The sequence below is a fragment of the Camelus dromedarius genome, unplaced genomic scaffold, assembly GCF_036321535.1.
Source record: "Camelus dromedarius isolate mCamDro1 unplaced genomic scaffold, mCamDro1.pat HAP1_SCAFFOLD_117, whole genome shotgun sequence".
NCBI classification, from domain to species: domain Eukaryota; kingdom Metazoa; phylum Chordata; class Mammalia; order Artiodactyla; family Camelidae; genus Camelus; species Camelus dromedarius.
Window position 1 is genome coordinate 1,062,998 of NW_026989731.1, and position 19,511 is coordinate 1,082,508.

General features: G+C 38.9%; 1 long non-coding RNA gene across 1 annotated transcript in view; it reads left to right on the forward strand.

The window, feature by feature from the left end:
• Positions 1 to 5,640: 5,640 nt before the first annotated feature.
• Positions 5,641 to 19,511, forward strand: part of LOC135320492 (uncharacterized) — a 49,020-nt gene continuing 35,149 nt past the window's right edge. Inside the window, exons 1-3 of the long non-coding RNA XR_010379641.1 lie at positions 5,641 to 5,770; positions 6,545 to 6,831; positions 14,448 to 14,547. This is a non-coding gene — a long non-coding RNA (uncharacterized LOC135320492). The remainder of the gene's footprint in view (positions 5,771 to 6,544; positions 6,832 to 14,447; positions 14,548 to 19,511) is intronic.

Consider the following 19,511-nt stretch of genomic DNA (forward strand, 5'->3'; position numbering starts at 1 on the left):
CTGCACTTACGGTAACTTAAAAGGTAAACCTTACCCTCCCACTTAGCTGTTTCCTGGTGTAAGTTCATATTCCACATCTGTAGTTTTAGACATGATGTGTCATTTTCTGGTACTCCATTCTGCTTCTGAGTGAGAGACTGACGCAAAGTCACATAGCAATTGAAAAATTGCACAAAAGTCTTTATTGTTAAAAATGTAGATATGTGGCAGAGTGCTGCATTTGCAAATGACTTTCAGTACAGAGAACACTTAAAAGAATGCGGTGTTATTTCTTTTTTTATTCCTTTAAGCCTTTGAATAGAAGGTTTTCTTTGCAGAGTTTCTGGAGTACATCAGAACAAGCAGGAACTAAAAATAGCTTTAAGAAAGCACCAGTATAGATGTTGTTTATAGTATGGTATCTGTCTTAAAGTTAACTCTTTAAAGCAGGAAGTTGTAACTCTCAATTTCTTAAGCAAATAAAAAACATTCTTGACTCTTAATGACATACTTTGTGGGGTGAAGCCGCTTATGCTTCCATTCTGAGCATTGAAAGTCCTTCAAGGATAATTCTACCAGTCCTCAATATTTTATTTTCCTTCTGTTGTGAACTTGTTATTAAACTTGAAGCAGATATAAATATCATTAACTTGCTACATATGTAGATATTTAGTGTTACATAGTCAGAAAGTTTGTGTACATCACACGTATCTACATAATTCCCCAGGTTCCAACTGTGTTCCTGATAAAAGAATGGTGGGAAATGGCATTATGGGGATATGTCTTACAGTACACAATGTTTCCCCTGTTCCCTCTACCAGATCTGGATGTTCTTTCATCTTTCGGCTTCTAGAATTTCTACCTCTTTTTCTTAAGACAGGTGTAACTCATCCCCCTGCTCACACAAATATGCGTACACACACACACACACACACACACACAATGTGCCGTAGGGAGTAGCGTGCACCATCCCATTCTCTGACTCCAGCTCTGATCCCACACACTGGAGGCAGTGTCTTGCACGAATTCATTTGTAAGTTCCTTTTTAAAACTCGAGTGGTCGGGAAATAGGACTGATATCCTCACCTAGTAGGCAAGCCCTCAAGGATAACTTCTATGGTTAATGCCAGGGTATCTTAATGTTTGAGTACCTGGGTTTCATGTCTTCCTGTACCACCTGTGTGACCCATGATTCCCACAGTTCTGTCTCCCGTTAGACTTTTTCTCTCAAACTCTGGACTCTTATAATATTCTGCTGATTTGGCATCTTCACTTGGAACTCTGATATCTTAAAACCAACATGTGTAAAAACTGAGCTCTTGGTCCTCCTACCCCCCAAACTGGTTCTTTATGCAGCATCCCCCATTCAGTTAGTGGAAACTTAATCCTTCCAGCTGCTTGGGTCAAAAATCTTGGAGTTATTCTGACTTTCACTGACATACCACATGAATTCTGTCAATAGATCTGGTTTGACACTGCCTTTAAAACATATCCAGAGCCCAGCCACTTCTCACCATGGCTCCTGCTTCCACTGCTGCTTCCCTGCCCTGAGCCACTGTCCTCTCCTCCTGCATAGCCCTTCTCAGTAGCTTCCCACCTTTCATCTCTGACCCGTTTGCACTATTCTCACCCCACAGTCAAGTGAGCCTTGAAAACCTAAGTTAGATTGTGTCGTCCTTCTGCAGTGCCTCCCCATTTCACCCCGGGTAAAAGCCACAGTCCTTACAATGTCCTCCAAGGCCATACAGGATCTGCACTGACCCTTCTCCGCAGCTCCAGCCGTGCCCCCATTCTGGAACATGCGAGGTCACGCTGGCCTTGGTGATGGTTATTCCGTCCTCCTGGGACTTCTCACCTCCTAGTCTTAATTCTAACCTCAGTTCACAGTGTGCCCTGCTCTGGTATTTAATACAACATCACCCTCATCCTATACCCTCAACTCTCTTTACTTTGCCCTTTTTACTTTTTTCCATGGTTCCTCTTTCCTAGAATGCCACCTCCTCTGCTGCTCTGTTGTGTGTATTGTCATCTCCACCCCCCACCCCAGCTAGACTCCAACCAAGCTCCGTGAGGACAGGACTTTTGTTTTGTTTATTGATCTATTCCAAGTGCCTAGAGTAGTCCTGGGTACATTGTAGGCCGTCAAAAATTATTTGCTGAATAAATTAAAAGGCTATTTTAAAAATGAATCATCCTTTCATTAACAGGTGAGGAAAGGAAGCTGCATGAAGGAAAATGGTGCAGTAAATAATGATATTTGCCTGTTGTACTATGTATGATATATATATATGTGTTTTAGTCTTAATTTGGTATCTCAGTTTCTTAATTTAATAGCTGTATTAAGGTGTAATTTACAGGCCATACAATTCACATATTATAATTGTACAAGTCAGCCATTTTAACTATTTCTAGAGTTGTGCAACTGTGTCCTCATATAGTCCCCTTGTGTCCATCCATATGCAGTTCGCCCTCCCCTCAGTGGCACCCTGATTTTATTTGTTTTTGTTTTTTTCGCAATCACATCTGAAAAGAATAATTTACACAGCAGTACTAATATAGCTTTGCACTTTTAGAAATGACACACTTAAATATGAAATCAGGAGTCATTGCTGAATGTAGGCAGCAGTATCAGACATCGGTGAGAAGAATGGACTTGAGTGTCAGACTGGCTGCGATATTACCCAGCTCCACCATTTACCAAGTTACCCAAATTATTTTCTGTCTCAAGCTCTATGTCTGTTATATGGGTGTAATAATAGCAGCTTACAGAGTTGTGAGGATTAAGCAAACAGGGAAACAAAATTTAGTATAGTGGCCAGCTTATGTTATTACCTAAGAAATAGCCTTGCAGGTAGAGAGCAAAATTCAAATCAGTTTCTAAAGTATGTGTAAAATATGATCCAGTTCCTGCCTGGTTTGTAAACACGTATGCCTACTGCAGAATGTAAAAGCAGGCTAATTTCCAACAGAAAAGATCATTTCTCAGCATTTCTTTCAAAGGTAGTTGCAAAATAATTTTTACTAAATTTTCTGTGCCCATCTCTGACAGAGCTTTGACACCAGGGAGGTAATTATCTACATTTTTGTTAAAATGATGCTGACCATCAGGAAGTGTTCCGAATTATATTTTAGCCTTTATGTTGGGAAATATTGTGAAACTTCTTCTAAATTAATGGAGGAGGGGCATTCATTGTAGCTCTTGTAGCCTGATAAGGCTTCTCTAAATTATCTTTTTTTAAATTTTAATTAAAGTAATTAATTAATTTTTTGCAGGGGGTGGTAATTAGGTTTTTATTTATTTTATTTTTATAAGAAGTTCTGGGGATTGAACCCAGGCCCTTGTGCATGCTAAGAATATGATCTTTCACTTGAGCTATACCCCCCTAAATTATCTTTAATAAGGTCTTTTTCTCTGTTTTGTTATTTTCTTTTATGTACAGATGCACAAAGCAGGGTCATCAGAAGCCTCTCAATTCCAAAGATGATTATAGTGAAAAACATTGCACAGTGACAGTGAATCCTTGGAATATGAAGAAAGATTGTTAAGTCCTGAATGAATTAAGAAGGAATTGTTACATTAACTTACATGTAACCATGGCTCTCTTACCTTTATTTTTCACTTTATAATGAAGATATTCCTCACCCGTCAAGGTTGCTTTGTTAGATATAGGGAATATCTAAAGCCTTTTCTGGAAGTTTTTTAAATAAATAAGAGCAGGTAATTTATCAGAAGTGTGAATGGTGTAATCTGCTCTGTCTAGTATGGTAGCCACCAGCCACATGTGGCTATTGTGAATTGAGATGTTCTATAAGTGGAAAATACATAATAGATTTTCAAGACTTTGTACAACAAAAATAATGTAAAATATTTATTAAAAGTTTTCAAAGTGTTAATCACACTTTTGAAATGATAGTATATTGGATATTTTGGGATAAATATAATTATTCCTGGAATTAAGTACACTTGTTCCTTTTTATTGTCTAAATGGGATTACTGGAAAATTGTGACTTGCACTATGTTTCTATTGACAGTGCTGGCTTCTAACTTATTGCAAATAATATGAAAAAAACTTTGATTAAGTATTTTATAATTGAGTAGTTGATTTCCATCATATTATTTTCAGGTGTACAACACAGAGGCTCAACATCTTTATATATTATATTCCATTTAATGTCACCATAAAATAATGGCTATATTTCCCTGTGCTGTATGATACAGCCCTATAACCTATCCATTTTATACATAGTACTTTTTACCTCTCAATCCCTTACCCCCTCCCTGCCTCCCTCTCCTCCTTCTCCCCATTGGTAACCACCAGTCTGTTCTGTGTACCTGTGAGTCTATTTCTGTTTTATTATAGTAATTAATTTGTTTTATTTTTTAGATATACATATAAGTTAATAAATAGAATATTTGTTTTTCTTTCTCTGACATATTTCACTTAGCATAATACCCTGTAGGTCCATCCATGTTATTGCAAAAGACATTATTTAATTTTTTAATGGCTGAGCAGTATTCCATTGTGTGTGTGTGTTCATGTGTATATATGTGTGTGTATATGCGTGTATATATGTAAATATACATATATATATAATATACCACAACTTCTTTATCCAGTCATCTGCCAGTGAACATTTGGGTTGTTTCAGTGTGTTAGCTATTGTAAATAGTGCTGCTGTGAACACTGGGGTGCATGTGTCTTTTTGAATTATATTTTTCTCCAGACATATACCCATGAATGGGATTGCTGGATCACATGGAAGTATATTTTCAGGTTTTTAAGGAAACTCTATACTGTCCTCCATGGTGGCTGCAACATTTACATTCCCACCAACCGAGTAGGAGTGTTCCTTTTTCTCTTAAAAGGTCAAAAATTCTCTACATTTATATACTTTCCTTACAGTTTAGGACACAATTTGGCAAAAGCCAGATAGAATTTAATAGGAGTAAATACAGTATTTTTTCAAATGTCCATGCATTATGGATAGATATGTTATTGATGAGTTGGTTCCCTATTTTTGTAGATGCAGAAGTTTTTATAGCTTCACAGACATTTCAGTCTTGCAGAAAGAAAAATGTCTTTGCATTTTGCTGAACTTGTCCGGGTAGCTTTATGGAATTTGGTCCAGGCCTGCAGAGGTGAATACACATCCAAACCTGAACCATTTGAATGTCTGCAAGATTTTAAGAGTCTAGAATGTCAGATCTGGACTATAACTCTGGTGAATGACATCAGTGAGTGGACTCAAGAAAACTCCATTTGAGTGCAAAGCCTTTCATAAGCCAAAAAAGCCTTTGAAATTGTGGCAAAGCCAGAGACTTTTGTGCACCACATATGGCCACAAACCCATGGGGACAACCACAGGCCTTCTGGAGTGCCAAGGGAATTCCATGTGAGGAGTCCAGCACTCACAGGAATCCAACAAGTCCCTGCCAGCCAGAGCACCTTCATTGCTACTGTGGTATTTTGAGCAAATGTCTTTTCTTCAGGTTCAAATTGGTTTGTTGTTTTTTTTTTTAATAAAAGAAAATCAAACAACTTCTTGTTCCCTTGGTGAAAGTAAAAGCCTAACATTTTCTGATTTCTTTTGACAGAGAAAACTTGAGCCTATGAATCTAAACTCATTTGTGATGGTCTGCAGCTGGGAGCAAGAAGATCAGTGTCAGTCCCTTTGCAGCCGTTGGCTGGGAGCCTGCATGTTCCCTGGAATGATATTTGAAACATGTCACCCTAGCCGTGCCTTCGCTCTGGACTGGGAGGCGAGTCAGTCAGAATCTGCATTATGGAATGTATGTTTCAGATCCAAAGCTAGGAGATCTTTTTTAATAGCCAGAGAATGTAGTCATAAATATATCTATTAATGTATTTATGCAAGAACAATTTTAAAGTTTTTTTATTATAAAAATTTCCCCCAAAATTGAAAATGAAAGAACATTGGAATTAAAATCCAATGGAATTAAAAACAGTGGAATTAAAAATCATCTGTACCTTAGTTATACATAAAGAATCTTAAAATCCTTCTAAACATTTTTTTGTTCAAATGTAGATATTTTTCCCTTCCAAAAATGAAAATTATTATTTCACATTTTTTTCTTTTTCCTTTTATTATATATTCCATATTAATAAATATAATTCTTTTAAATCCCTTTTAATGGCTGTTTAACATTATATTGAACAGATATGTAAATAGTCCTAGGTTTAAGAAATTTAAAAAATTGTCATTACAATGCCCCTGCAAAGAATTTTTTCGTGTTTCTATTTTTAGTTACTAATTTGGACTAAAAGTTAACAAGTTTACTTTTCTTCATCTAAAACATTGGTTATTTTATGAATGAATTGTAAGGATTTTAAATAACTTTTCAGTAATTTCAACAAAGAAATTAACTTTAAGGCAAAAATGTATGATGGTTTGCAAATCTATTTTCATTATATCTTCACTTTTACCAGTGTCATATCTGTGTGTGTTTGCACAAGTGCTTTAACTACCAGCAATGTAAGAAAAATCTGTGTACTAAAAATGTGAAAATAGTTTCCTGGTTTGTGTTTTCATTCTCCCAATATAGGTTTTGGATGACAAGCTTGTATTTGCAAATGTACACACCCTGTGGGAGGTGCTCTGTACATACGCTGAGATACTGTACATAAAATTGCCTCTGAATCCCAATCATCTGAAAACCGTGTCCTCAGCCTTTGATACCTTCAGCTGTTTTATGAAAGTCCTCCAAGTGGATGAAAGTATCAACAACCGGAACAAGAGTTTTTCATTGCCCTATTTGAGAAGAGCTGCGTGAACGACTTTTATATTCAGGATAGAGATACATTCATCAATCCAACCACCAGGAGCCGCACTGTAAGTCTAAACCGAGTTTAGCTGCTGTCTTGGGGGTGATTTAGAACCTGCTGTTGAATTATAAGTGATTTGGTTTTGTTGGTTTGGTTTGGTTTTTAAAAGCTGCCCATAAAAATGAAAAAAGAGAAAGAAAAGAAATATGCCTACAGATTCCTGTTAGGATAGTAAACAGTGGCTGGTTATTTACCCTGTATAAACCACACGCTTTCTTAGAATCCATTTAGGTTTACTTCATCCTTTCTCAGATCAAGTATCAAGTAAGGGACAGTTTTAAAAAAAAATTCAGGATTAACTGGCTTGTGAGCTCCGGGATCTTCAAGGCAGCTTTCCCTTCCCATGGTGTAAGTCAAATGGCAGAAATGAAATAAAGCACTTCATGTATCCTCCGGTGTTAACAGGAAAAGGTGAGTCTTCTTGACCTTGTTACTTCCTGGGTAAAATGAAGATAATATGTCAGGAGTCGACAAGCCCATTTAGGGCAGGAACCATGTTGTCTTGTTCACTGCTGAATCCCAGGCACCAGGAAGGCTGAGTTTAACAAGTGCATGAATGAATGAACTGTAGTTCCCCCAGAGTTACCATGTGGGGCAGTGTGGATTAGCAGCTAAGAGCATAGACTCGAGAGGTGAGGGTACAGCTCAAGTGATGTGGCGCATGCTTAGCACGCATAAAGTCCTGGGTTCAGCCCCCAACACCTCCTCTAAAATAGACAAATAACCCTAATTACCTCCCCACCCCCCACCAGAATTACCTTATTATCTCCCTGCCACCAAAAAAAAAAAAAAAAAGGTAGAAGTGGCCAAGAGCATAGACTCAGGCTGGAACACTTGTGCTGGTTTCTCGCTGTCTACCTTGTAAAAGTCATTTAGCCTCTGTGTTTATCAAGTTCCTCATCAATAAAATGGGGATAATAATAGTACCCACCTCGTAGAGATGCTATGGGGATTAATGAATCTGCTTGAATTTTAGAACAGCCCTGGCTAATAGTAAGTACTATGCATTTGCCAGCTCTTTTCATAATTACTGACAGATGTTATTATCAACCAAAGAAGTATTAGTTCTTTGTAAGGGAAATGCATGTTAGACCATTTCATTTATCATTTTCTGTAATTCAGGCTTTTTCCCTCTGAAATACCATTTTCTGTCTGTGCACTAGTAAATCACAGGGCTTTCCAAATTTCATCTGTCTGAGTTCTTGTCATGATGACAATACTGCAGAGTTTTGACATTTTTTAGGGACTCCATCTGAGATGACAGCAACCCCTCAAATTCAGAAGCACTTCTCTAACTGACAACATCTCGCATGAAATGAAGTTTGTAAAATGTAAGAGCTTCAGACGCTAAATGATGCCATAAATGCAAAGATGTTATATCTAAGCTCTTTAAATAAATCCTGTCATTGAAATAAAGGAAATACTATATTATAGCGCTCTATGACTTTGTTACCTTGCTATCCGTTTATCTGACTCTCTAAGACAAAAGAAAGCAAAGACTGAGATTGATCATTACTACTGTGTGGTACACGTATTTGTGGATGAAGACCATACTGAAATGCACTGTCTAAGATACTAAAATGGACACTAAACAGCTGCTTGATGCACATGCATGAACAGAACAGGGAGCTGGTTGCAGGGAGCAGACACTGAGCTTCCTGGATCAGAGACTCAGCATAGCAGTCCAGCCCAGCAGTCCACATGTTTTATATTTATATCCCAGCAAAATTAGCAGTGAGAGTCTGAAATGAACTTTGGGGACACTTGCAAACAGCTGTCATGATTACTAATGTGGGACACCAGGATTCTACAGTGTTTAGTTGGCATCTGCACACAACCATTTCTTTTCCACTAAAGCCTGTTGTAATTGCTGGTTCCACATCCAGGCTGAGGAATCATCTCATGTGGTGTTTGGGAGGGAGGTAAGTGGAGTCAGGACCCATGCTAAGGCTGGGTGGGTAATAATCTGGTTCTAGTACAGGAGAAAGGAATGTAGGTCAGGTGGGAAGGAGAATGACTGGATTTAAATTTTGTTTCTTGAGTAAGCTAAATATATAACATCATGTCAAGTTTCTTTATTGTTTATATTCCATGTGCTGTCACCGAATAACTACTGAATTGTGGGGACAAAATAGCCTGGGTTTTAGAATTGACCCTGCCCCTAAACAGCAAGAGTCCAGGTTCCTCTGGGTGTCCAAGGAGGGGGCTGCTGCCTCCACTGAAGCAGTTTGGGCACTTGGGTGGCGTAGTTTTTTTTGCTGTGGAAGACTGGCCCGGTTGTAGGACATTAAGCATCTGCAAGGCCCTCACCAGGTACCCACGGTGGTCCCAGGACTGTAACATCCAAGTGTTCCTTTCCAGCCACGTTTGCAAATGACCCTCAAGGGGTTAGTATTAATCCTCGGTGAGAATTATGAAAAATTATATGGTACCTCCATCCCTTCTGGCAAAGGAGGGCCCCTTATTTACAAATGACCACAAAGTGTTAGCACCACATTTTATTAGCAGAACATGTGAACACGTGGTGACAGTGACGCTCACCTGTTTGCTTCTGCTTCCCAGTGCAACTTCAGCCTCCATCACAGGACCTCAGCTGCCCCAGCGAACAGGGCCTTCTGTACAGGGAATGTGCTCCTCCTCGAAGCATAGACAAGAAGCAGCCCTTAGATCTCATCAGGTGAGCTGTTGTGGAGAGCACTCCAGTGGGAAGGGCTCAGGGTTGCCCTCATGGCTTCTGAGTGTGACAGTCCTCCGAGAGTGTTACCAACCAGGAAGCTCACAGGAGCTCTGAGCTTTGTTGCCCCAAGTTTTTACTGGAGACTTTATTACAAAGACATGATTTATTGGGTCACTACTGACATGGCTACCCCAAACACTAACTGTAAGTCAAAGCCCTAACATTTGAGCCCCTACCTCTCCTGATGGTCAGTCACTTGTCACAAAGCTCAAAGCCCCACTCCTCTAATCACATGGTTGGTGTCTCTGGCTGGCCAGTCCCCATCCTGAGTTATCTCATGAACACAAGCCATCCAAGGGTCCACCATGAATAGTAAAGACACTCCTATCTTGGGAAATTTCAAGGCTTTAGGGGTTGCCGTCCAGGAACTGGGAACAAAGACCTACCAAATTCTTCATTAAACAGGAGTAAATGTTAGGTTTCACTTAAATTATAAAATAAGAGAAGTATTCTCACTGCTTAGCTCTATCTGCTGTTCGACACCGTTTCACTACACCACGTGACTGTAATGTCGCGCTCAGCATGTGTATTCTCAGAGCATCAGCGCCGGCTGCTCCCCGGGAGCTTATGCTGTTTGTGCAAGGCTGCTGGGAGGAGGGAGGCCAAGGACAACTGAGCAAACAAAAATAATCGGGCTAATAAGGAAACAATTTCAGATTGAAATGAAGGAAATAATACAGTGTTGAGATGGGAGACTTGGGGGAAATGGAGTCAAGAAAGCTATCTTTGAGAAGGTTACATGTGAGCTGAGATGGTGATAAGGAGGCTGGTCTTTGAGGATCTGGGATAAGTCACCCCAGGAATAGAGGCAGCTTGTCCATTGCCCCGAGGCACAAATGTGCTCAGCAGGTTTGAGGAGATACTGGAGCCAACACTGGTGAGAGTGATGAGACGCGAGGTTTAGAAGGGCATCAGGAGCACGGAAAGTAGTGTAGACTCTAAGTGCAGTGAGAAACAGTCATGATAGTTTAAGCACTAAGGTAATTTTCTCTCACAATTTGCAAAGATAATGTGGAGAATGAATTGCAGGGACCCAGGAAGCAGGGAGGCGTGGTCGGAGGCTCTTGGAGTGGGCCAGATGAGAGATGGTGGGAGCCAGGGAGAATGCGTTTGGGGAGTGGAGCTGACAGGATGCAGTTATGGGCTGGCTGTGGATGGTGAGGAGAAGAGAAGGGTCAAGGTAGCCCCAGGTCGGCCTGGAGCCAGGTGCCTGATCTTCCTAATCTCAGTGCCCCATTCAGATGCCCACCTACTTGGGCAAACCTCTTAACCTTCCAAGTGAGGGTTTTAAATCACTGAAGTCTTTTTGTTTGTTTCACATTTTATGGAAAGATTCAAACACGTACAGAAGTAGAGAGAACAGCACAGCCAGCCTGTCTGTATCAGTCACCCATCTCCAGAATTATCAACTCAGAGTCACTGTTGTTGCAACTTTCATCTCCACCTCTTCCCCTCCCCCACTTCGGGATCATTTTGAAGGCAATCCTACGTAGCTTAACCTTTCATTAGTGAAATGACAAGGTCTCTTTCAAATACAATTGGAATATTCATTTTTTTTAGGGTTACAAAATAATTCCCTGATTGTCACAAAAATACACTTTTAAGCAGTTTTGGGGTTGAAATCAGGATCCAGACTAAGTTCACACATTGCAGCTAGCATATCTCTCAAGTGGGTTCTAATCTATAATTTTCCTGTTTCTCATTTTCCTTGAAATTGCTGAGGGATTTCTCTATTTCCTGTTTGGTTGATTTCATTCTCCCCTGTGGTTAGACTTATTTCTCCATCCTATGTATTGGCTTTAGCTAAGTGATTTGATCCTCCCCTAAAAGCTTGATCTGAACGAGGTTCAAATTTGTGCAAGAATATTTGTTATATGAAGTTTTGTACTCCTGTCATAAGGTACATAATGTCCAGTTGACTCTCTTTTTTGTGATGACAGCAGCCAATAATGATTGTCACCCGGGATCATTATTTCATAAGGGATTTTATTTCATGTGGTCATACTCTAATTTCCTCCCACAATTATCAGCAGGATCACAGTCATGAAGAGGCACTTTCTCATTAACCCGGATTATCCTGTAGAACAGTTTTAAAAGAGGAAGTTTATATATTTGTAAATATTTAAAGTTGATACATTTTTCTATTGTTTCTAATGTTTTTTTTCTAATAGAGGTACTGAAGATTGAATCTAGGACCTTATGCTTGCTGAGCACACACTCTGCCACTGAGTGTACCCCATCCCCCTTGAGATTCATATTTATATGATATATTCCTTCTGTTATTTTTGTCTTATGTTATACAGAATTTGATGGCAGGGCAATGGGTTTGATGGCTATTTAATCATTCTTTATGGGATTTTGGGGTTGGTGTGTGTGTTTGTGTTTGTAAAGAAAACAATTTTCCCACTATTTTAAGTATGTTTTGTGAAGGAAATTATGTTGATCTGTTCCCTTCTCCTGGTCCATGTATTCCCTTGTTGCTTCCCACTAGTGGCCCCTTGATCTCTGTGACAAGACTAGCATGTCGTTAATCCAGGTTGAAGGAGATCTGAAGAGATTTATTCAAGGAGATGAAATTTGTAGACAATGAATTGGAAATTATTGAGAAAGTTATTCATTAGGAGAAGGTATGGGGTTGAATTGTTAAGCGCAGAGAAATCTAAGCTATGAACCACCAAGACAATTATTAACTCCAGGAAAAACAAAGTAGGGAATAAAAAAGTAAGCCTAGCAGACAACTTGCTACAGCTGTGAACAGTCTGTACAGAGTCCTAATAATGTAAAGCAAGGATACTGAGCTGATCAAAATTATAATGTATTTGTATCAAAAGGTTGGAAGAATGAAGGTTTGGGTGTGTAGAGGAGATGTGGTTTGAAAGAGAGCTTAATATTCATTTTCCAAAATAGAAAGTTAAATAGGTGATACATAAAGCTGAAAAAGTCAGTAGGCTGTGTTACAAGGATATTAGTCAGAAATAGGGAGTTTTTATTCCAAGAGTCAGCAGTAGGAGCTGAACATTGTTGCTTCTGACCAGGAAATAGGGTGGTTGTTGGGAACTGCTCCTTTTTACAATCGGTGTTCGAGAACTGTTTGACTCTTTAATGAATGTATGGTATAAGTTTGATAAAAAGAAATCAAAGCTGAATTTTGAAAAATTGATGTTAAGAATTGGGGTGTTTTTGACAGAGAGAGATAACAATCAGACAAAACTACATTTGAAGGGATCCTCATTATTTCTAGCCTTTCAGCAAGGACTAGGGGGCAGACATCTGTTTAAGGTTCAAAAATTCTTTCTGACATTCTTGCCGACATGTAACCTTTGGAAGTAATGAACTCTCCGTCATTGTAAATATGCAGGCAGAGGCTGCCTGACCAGCTCTCTAACTGTAGCAGGGTGTGTTTACCATTGGCCAGTTGGAGCAAGCAACTTCTAACATTCTTTCAGTTTTGAATGTGGCATTTTCAGGATGGATAGTTGATAAGAATGTATTACAAAAAGCTTAACAAGAAAGAGTCCAAGACATCTCAAACCCATTGCCAGGGTTTTCTCTGCCAGACACCATCCTGAGCCTGCCATCTGTGAGCCAGGCCACAAAGACCAGTCACATGAGAATGAACACACTTTGTCCCTCCTATCTGATTTGGCATCGGGCTCAGCCATTTTCCCCATGGAATGGTCCACGCCCAGGTCTCTGACGATGGAGCTGGTCTCACAGCAGCCCTGTGAGCGCTGGTCAAGCCCTAGGGGTTCCTGCGTGAAGTTTCTCAGGACTCCAGGCTGTTCTCAGAGCTGAGTCCCCCCTAGGCTAAGCCCTCGGAGCTCATCTCAGCTCCAGACTGAGCCGGAAGCTTCCGAGAGAACTCAGAGCTGAGGAAAGTCACAGGTTTTACCCAGCACTGCCGCGTCAGCAGTGCTCCAGCTGAGGGAAGTAGCAGCAGCAGCAAACACACCTGAGCCGCCGCCTCATTTTTCCGCCTCATCCCTAAGCCCTCTGTGTCTGCCTGTCTGTGTCTGTCTCCCTTTCAGGACCAGCCTGGCACCGCTTCGTGCCCTGCCTCCTTTCTTCTAATCTTGCCTCCCTGGCCTGTTCCGTCTACTCCAGATTAACTGAGTAACATTGAAGGGTTTTTGAAACCTAGGAACAGCCGACGTGCTAGATACAAAGAATACAGGGCAGTTCCTTACTCTGCCACATCCCTCCTGCCCTCTTCCATTCCTACATGAGTTTTATAAATATTTTGTCAGAGAGACATTGCACTCCCAGTTGTTATCATTATCAGCCATTTCCTTATTATCTGTGGTTTACGATGCATTTGCTCCAGGGAAGTTCCCGAGATAAGGCAGACTCAGATGACTGAGCCAGTAGTTGAAGTCCACTTGTGTCAAGCCTGTTAAGAATGATCTTTGGTGGGATTTGTTGAATGTGCCAGACTGTCCAGTGAGTGGTGATGATCCCCTGCATCTGCTCCGGAGTCGGCCTCGTCCCCTCCTTTGCTCTGTTCTCATTTATCTCTCTTCAGCAGGTGAACCAGTGATCTGTATTTCTATGATACGTAAAATACTTCTTATTTCACGGTAGAATTTGGGGGCTGCTGTGAAAGCGCATATGTTTTAAGTGTGAATTGAGTCAGAGGTTTAAACTTAAAGCCCCCTTGATTTAGAATCAGAAATTAGTATGATGGAAGGAGGGTATAACTCAGTGGTAGAGTGAATGCCTAGCATGCATGAGGTACTGGGTTCAATCCCCAATGCCTCCATTTAAAAAACAAATAAATAAACCTATTTATGCCCCACCAAAAAACAAAGAAAAAAGAAATTAACATGAGGATGAAGCTACAGTGTGAATATGTGTGTCTTCTGAAACTACCTTCTGTCTTTCTACAGGAAATTCTACGGAGAGAAGGTCGGAATCTACTTTGCTTGGGCTGGGCTATTACATTCAGATGCTCCTCCTGGCAGCAGTCGTGGGGGTGACTTGCTTTCTGTATGTATATTTTAATCAAAATATCTGTACTTAGAGGTAACTTCTCTTTATTCCTTGTTACGGTGCTTACTTAACTTAGAATGACATTCTCCAGGAGCATCCACGTTGCTGCAAATGGCCCTATATTGTCAGTTTTTATAGCCGAGTGGTTTTCCATTGTATAAATATACCACTTCTTTAGCCAGTCATCCGTTGATGGACATTTAGGCTATCTCCATGTCTTGGCTATTGTAAATAGTGCTGCTATGTATATTGGGGTGCAGCTGTCATCCTGAAGTAGGGTTCCTTCAGGATATATGCACAGGAGTGGGATTCCTGTGTCATATGGCAATTCTATTCCTAGTCTTTTGAGGAAACTCAATACTGTTTCCACAGTGGCTGCACCAAACTGCATTCCCACCAGAAGTGTCGGAGGTTTCCCTTTGTCCACAGCCTCTCTAGCATATGTCATTTGTGGATTTTTGAATGATGGCCATTCTGACTGGTTTGAGGTGATACCTCATTGTACTTTTGATTTGCATTTCTCTGATAATTAGTGATATGGAGCATTTTTTCATGTGCCCATTGATCATTTGTATATCTTCCTTGGAGAATTGCTTGTTTTGGTCTTCTGCCCATGTTTGGATTGGGTTATTTGGTTGTTTCTTAGTAAGTCATATGAGCTGCTTATATATTCTGGAGATCAAGCCTTTGTTAGTTTCATTTGCAAAAATGTTCTCCCATTCTGTAGGTTGTCTTTTTGTTTTACTTAAGGTGTCCTTTGCTGTGCAGAAGCTTGTAAGTTTCATTAGGTCCCATTTGTTTATTCTTGCTTTTATTTCTATTGCTTGGGTAGACTGCCCTAGGGGAAGATTTCTGAGATGTATGTCAGATATTTTGCCTGTATTTTCTCCTAGGAGGTTTATTGTATCTTGTCTTATGTTTATCTTGCTGAAGAGACTATCTTTATTCCATTGTATATTCTTGCCTCCTTTGTTGAATATTAGTTGATCAAAAGTATTTGGGCTCATTTCTGGGCTCTCTATTCTGTTCCATTTGGCTGTATGTCTGTTTTTGTACTAATACCATGCTGTCTTGACGACTGTAACTCTATAGTATTGTCTCAAGTCTGGGACAGTTATTTTTCCAGCCTCTTTCTTTTTTTCTTAAGTTATTCCCTGGAAATTCTATGTCTTTGATGGTTCCATATAAATTTTATTGTGATTTGTTCTAGTTCTATGTAATATGTCCAGGATAATTTGGTAGGGATTGCATTAAATCTGTAGATTGCCTTGGGCAGTGTGACCATTTTAACAATATTGATTCTTGCAATCCAAGAGCTTGGGATACCTTTCCATTTTTTAAAGTCTTCTTTAATTTCCTTCACCAATGGTTTATAGTTTTCTGTGTATAATTCTCTCACGTCTGTGGTTAGATTTATTCCTAGATATTTTATTACTTTGGGTGCTATTTTAAAGGGGATTGTTTCTTTACTTTCTTTTTCTGTTGACTCATCATTTGTGTAAAGAAATGCAACTGATTTTTGAACATTAATCTTGTAACCTGCTACTTTGCTAAATTCTTCGATCAGCTCTAGTAGTTTTTGTGTGGTTTTCTATATATATTGTCTTGTCATCTGCATATAGTGACACTTTTACCTCTTCTTTTCCAATTTAGACCCCTTTTACTTCTGTTACTTGCCTGATTGCTGTGGCCAGGACTTCCAAGGCTATGTTGAATAGGAGTGGTGATAGTGGGCATCCTTGACTTGTCCCAGATTTTAGTGGGAATCTTTTGAGGTTTTCATCGTTGAGTGCTATGCTGGCTGTAGGTTTGTCATCTATAGCTTTTATGATGTTGAGATATGTTCCCTCAATACCCACTTTGGTGAGAATTTTTATCATAAATGGGTGTTGAATTTTATCAAAAGTTTTCTGCATCTATTGAGATGATCATGTGGTTTTTGTCCTTTCTCTTGTTGATGTGAAGTATTTCATTGATTGATTTTCATATGTTGAACCACCCTTGTGTCCCTGAGATGAACCCCACTTGAGCATGATGTATTATCTTTTTTATGTGCTGTTGGATTTTATTTACTAGTATTTTGGTAAGGACTTTTTTCATCTGTGTTCATCAGTGATATTAGTCTGTAATTCTGTTTTTTGGTGGTGTCTTTGCCTGGTTTTGGTATCAGGGTAATAGTGGCTTCATAGAATGAGTTTGGGAATATTCCTTCTTTTCAATCTTCTGGAAGAGTTTGAGAAGGACTGGTATGAGTTCTTCTTTGTATGTGTGGTAGAACTCCCCGGTGAAGCTGTCCAGTCCTGGACTTTTATTTGTAGGGAGGTTTTTTATTGTTAATTCAATTTCATTCCTAGTGATCCATTTGTTCAAGTGGATACTTTCTTCTTGATTCAGTCTTAGTTGACTGTATGTTTCCAGAAACTTGTCCATCTCCACTAGGTTATCCATTTTTTTCCATGTAGTTTGTCATGATATTCTCATATGATATTCTGTATTTCTATGTTATTTGTTGTAATTTCTCCATTTTCCTTTCTTATTTTGCAAATTTGTGCTCTCTCTTTATTCTTCTTTGTGAGTACGGCCAGAGGATTTTCGATTTTATTTATTCTTTCAAAAAACTAGCTTTTGGTTTGATTGATTATTTTCTCTATTTTTTTAATCTTTATTTTATTTATTTCCTCCATGATCTTTATTATTTCCTTCCTTCTGCTGACTTTTGTGTGTTTTTGCTCTTCTGTTTCTAGTTCTTTCAGCTGGTGGGTTAGATTGTTTATTTGGTATTGTTCTTCTTTTTTGAGGAAGGCCTGCATTACCCTAAACTTTCCTCTTAGCACTGCTTTTGCTGTGTCCCATATGTTTTGTGTGGTTGTGTTTTCATTTTCATTTGTCTCAAGGTATTCTTTAATTTCAACTTTGATTACATCATTGACCCATTGGTTTTCTAATAGCATGTTGTTTAATCTCAATGCTTTCCTTTCTTTCTCCTTTGTTTCTCTGAAGTTGATTTCTAGTTTCCATGGCATTGTGGTCAGAAAAGATTCTTGAGATAATTTCTATCTTCTTAAAATTGTTGAGGCTTCTTTTGTGACTAAGTACATGATCAATCCTAGAAAATGTTCCACACACATTTTAAGAGATTGTTTATTCTGTTATGGGGGATTGTAATGCTCTGAAAATATCCACTAAATCCAATTATTCTCTTGTATCATTTAATTTCTCTGTTGCCTTATTTATTTTCTGTCTGGAAGATCTGTCTAGTGATGTTAATGTGGTGTTAAAATTTCTGACAATGATTGTATTCCCATCAATTTCCCCCTTTATCTCTGTTAGTAGTTGTTTAATGTACTTAGGTGCTCATGTTGGGTGCATATATATTAATGATTGTAATATCTTCATCTTGTATTGATCCTTTAATCATTATAAAATGTCTTTATTTATCTTTCTTTATGGCCCTTGTTTTAAAGTCTATTTTGTCTGAAATCAATACTGCTACACCTGCTTTTATGGCATTTCCATTTGCATGGAATATCCTTTTCCGTCCATTCACTCTCAATCTATATGTGTCCTTCTCCCTAAAGTGTGTCTCTTGTATGCAGTGTATTGAAGTTTCTTGCTTTATTATCCAGTCTGCTACTCTGTCTTTTGACTGGAGCATTTAGACCATTAACATTTACAGTAATTAATGATAGATGAGAGTTTATTGCTATTTAGAACTTATTTTTGCAGTTGATTTGGTATTTCTTCTTGGTTCCTTTCTTCTTCCTTTTGTGGTATGGTAATTTTCCTTTGTATTGTATTTAGTTTTTGTGACTCACTTGTAAGTTTTTGGCTTGTGATTACACTTTTTTGTAAGTCTGTTAACCAATTACTGTAACTGTGTGTACTAAACAGATATTAATGTAATCTGAAACCCATCCTACTGAGAACAAGATTTAAAAAAAAAAAAAGAAGAAAGGAAAAATACTCTCACAGTCATGAATTCTCATTTCTGTAGCATCCTGCTTCTTTTCTATTTAGAGTAGACCTTTCAATATTTCTTTTAGCATGGGTTTAGTGTTGCTAAATTCTTTTAGTATTTGCTTCTCTGTGAAATTCTTTATCTCTCCTTCTATTCTAAAGGATAGCCTTGCTGGAGCAAGTATCCTAGGCTGCATCTTTTTTTTTCATTCAGGACTTTGAATATATCTTGCCACTCCCTTCTGGCCTGTAGTGTTTCTGTAGAGAAATCAGCTGAGAGCCTTCTCTTGTAACTCACTCTTTGTTTTTCTCTTGCTGCCTTTAGGAACATTTCTTTATCCTTCAGTCTGGCCATCTTGATTTATGATATATCTTGGCGTGTTTCTCTTTGAGCTCTTCCTGTTTGGGACCCTCTGAGCCTCCTGTGCTTGGGTGTCTGATTCCTTCTTTAAGTTTGGGAAGTTTTCAGTCATGATTTCTTTAATTACCTTTTCCATCCCCTTTGTTCTTTCTTCCCCTTCTGGTACCCCTATTATGCATAGATTGGCATGCTTTATATTATCCCATAGGTTCCTTATATTGTTTTCATTGTTTTATATTTGTTTTTCTCTCAGCTGTTCTGATTGGGTGCTTTCTGTTGTCCTGTCTTCTAGGTCGCTTATTCGTTCTGCTGCATTATCTAGCCTGCTTTGTACAGCCTTTAGGTCAGATCTCATTTCAGCCAAAGAATTTACCAACTCTACTTGGCTCTTCTTTATAGCTTCTATTTTGTTTTTGATGTATTTTATGTCTCTAAAGACTATCTATTTTAGTTCCTTCAGTAATTTGATCACTTCTTTTTTGAAATCTTGATCTAGTAGGCCATCAATGTCTATTTTATTGATCGTTCTTTGAGGGGATTTCTCTTGCTCTTTTAATTGGCAGGACTTCCTCTGCTTCTTCATTCTGCTCATATCTCTCTGGCCCTGTGGCTTTTGGAGTATCAGTTATCTATTGTGGTCCTT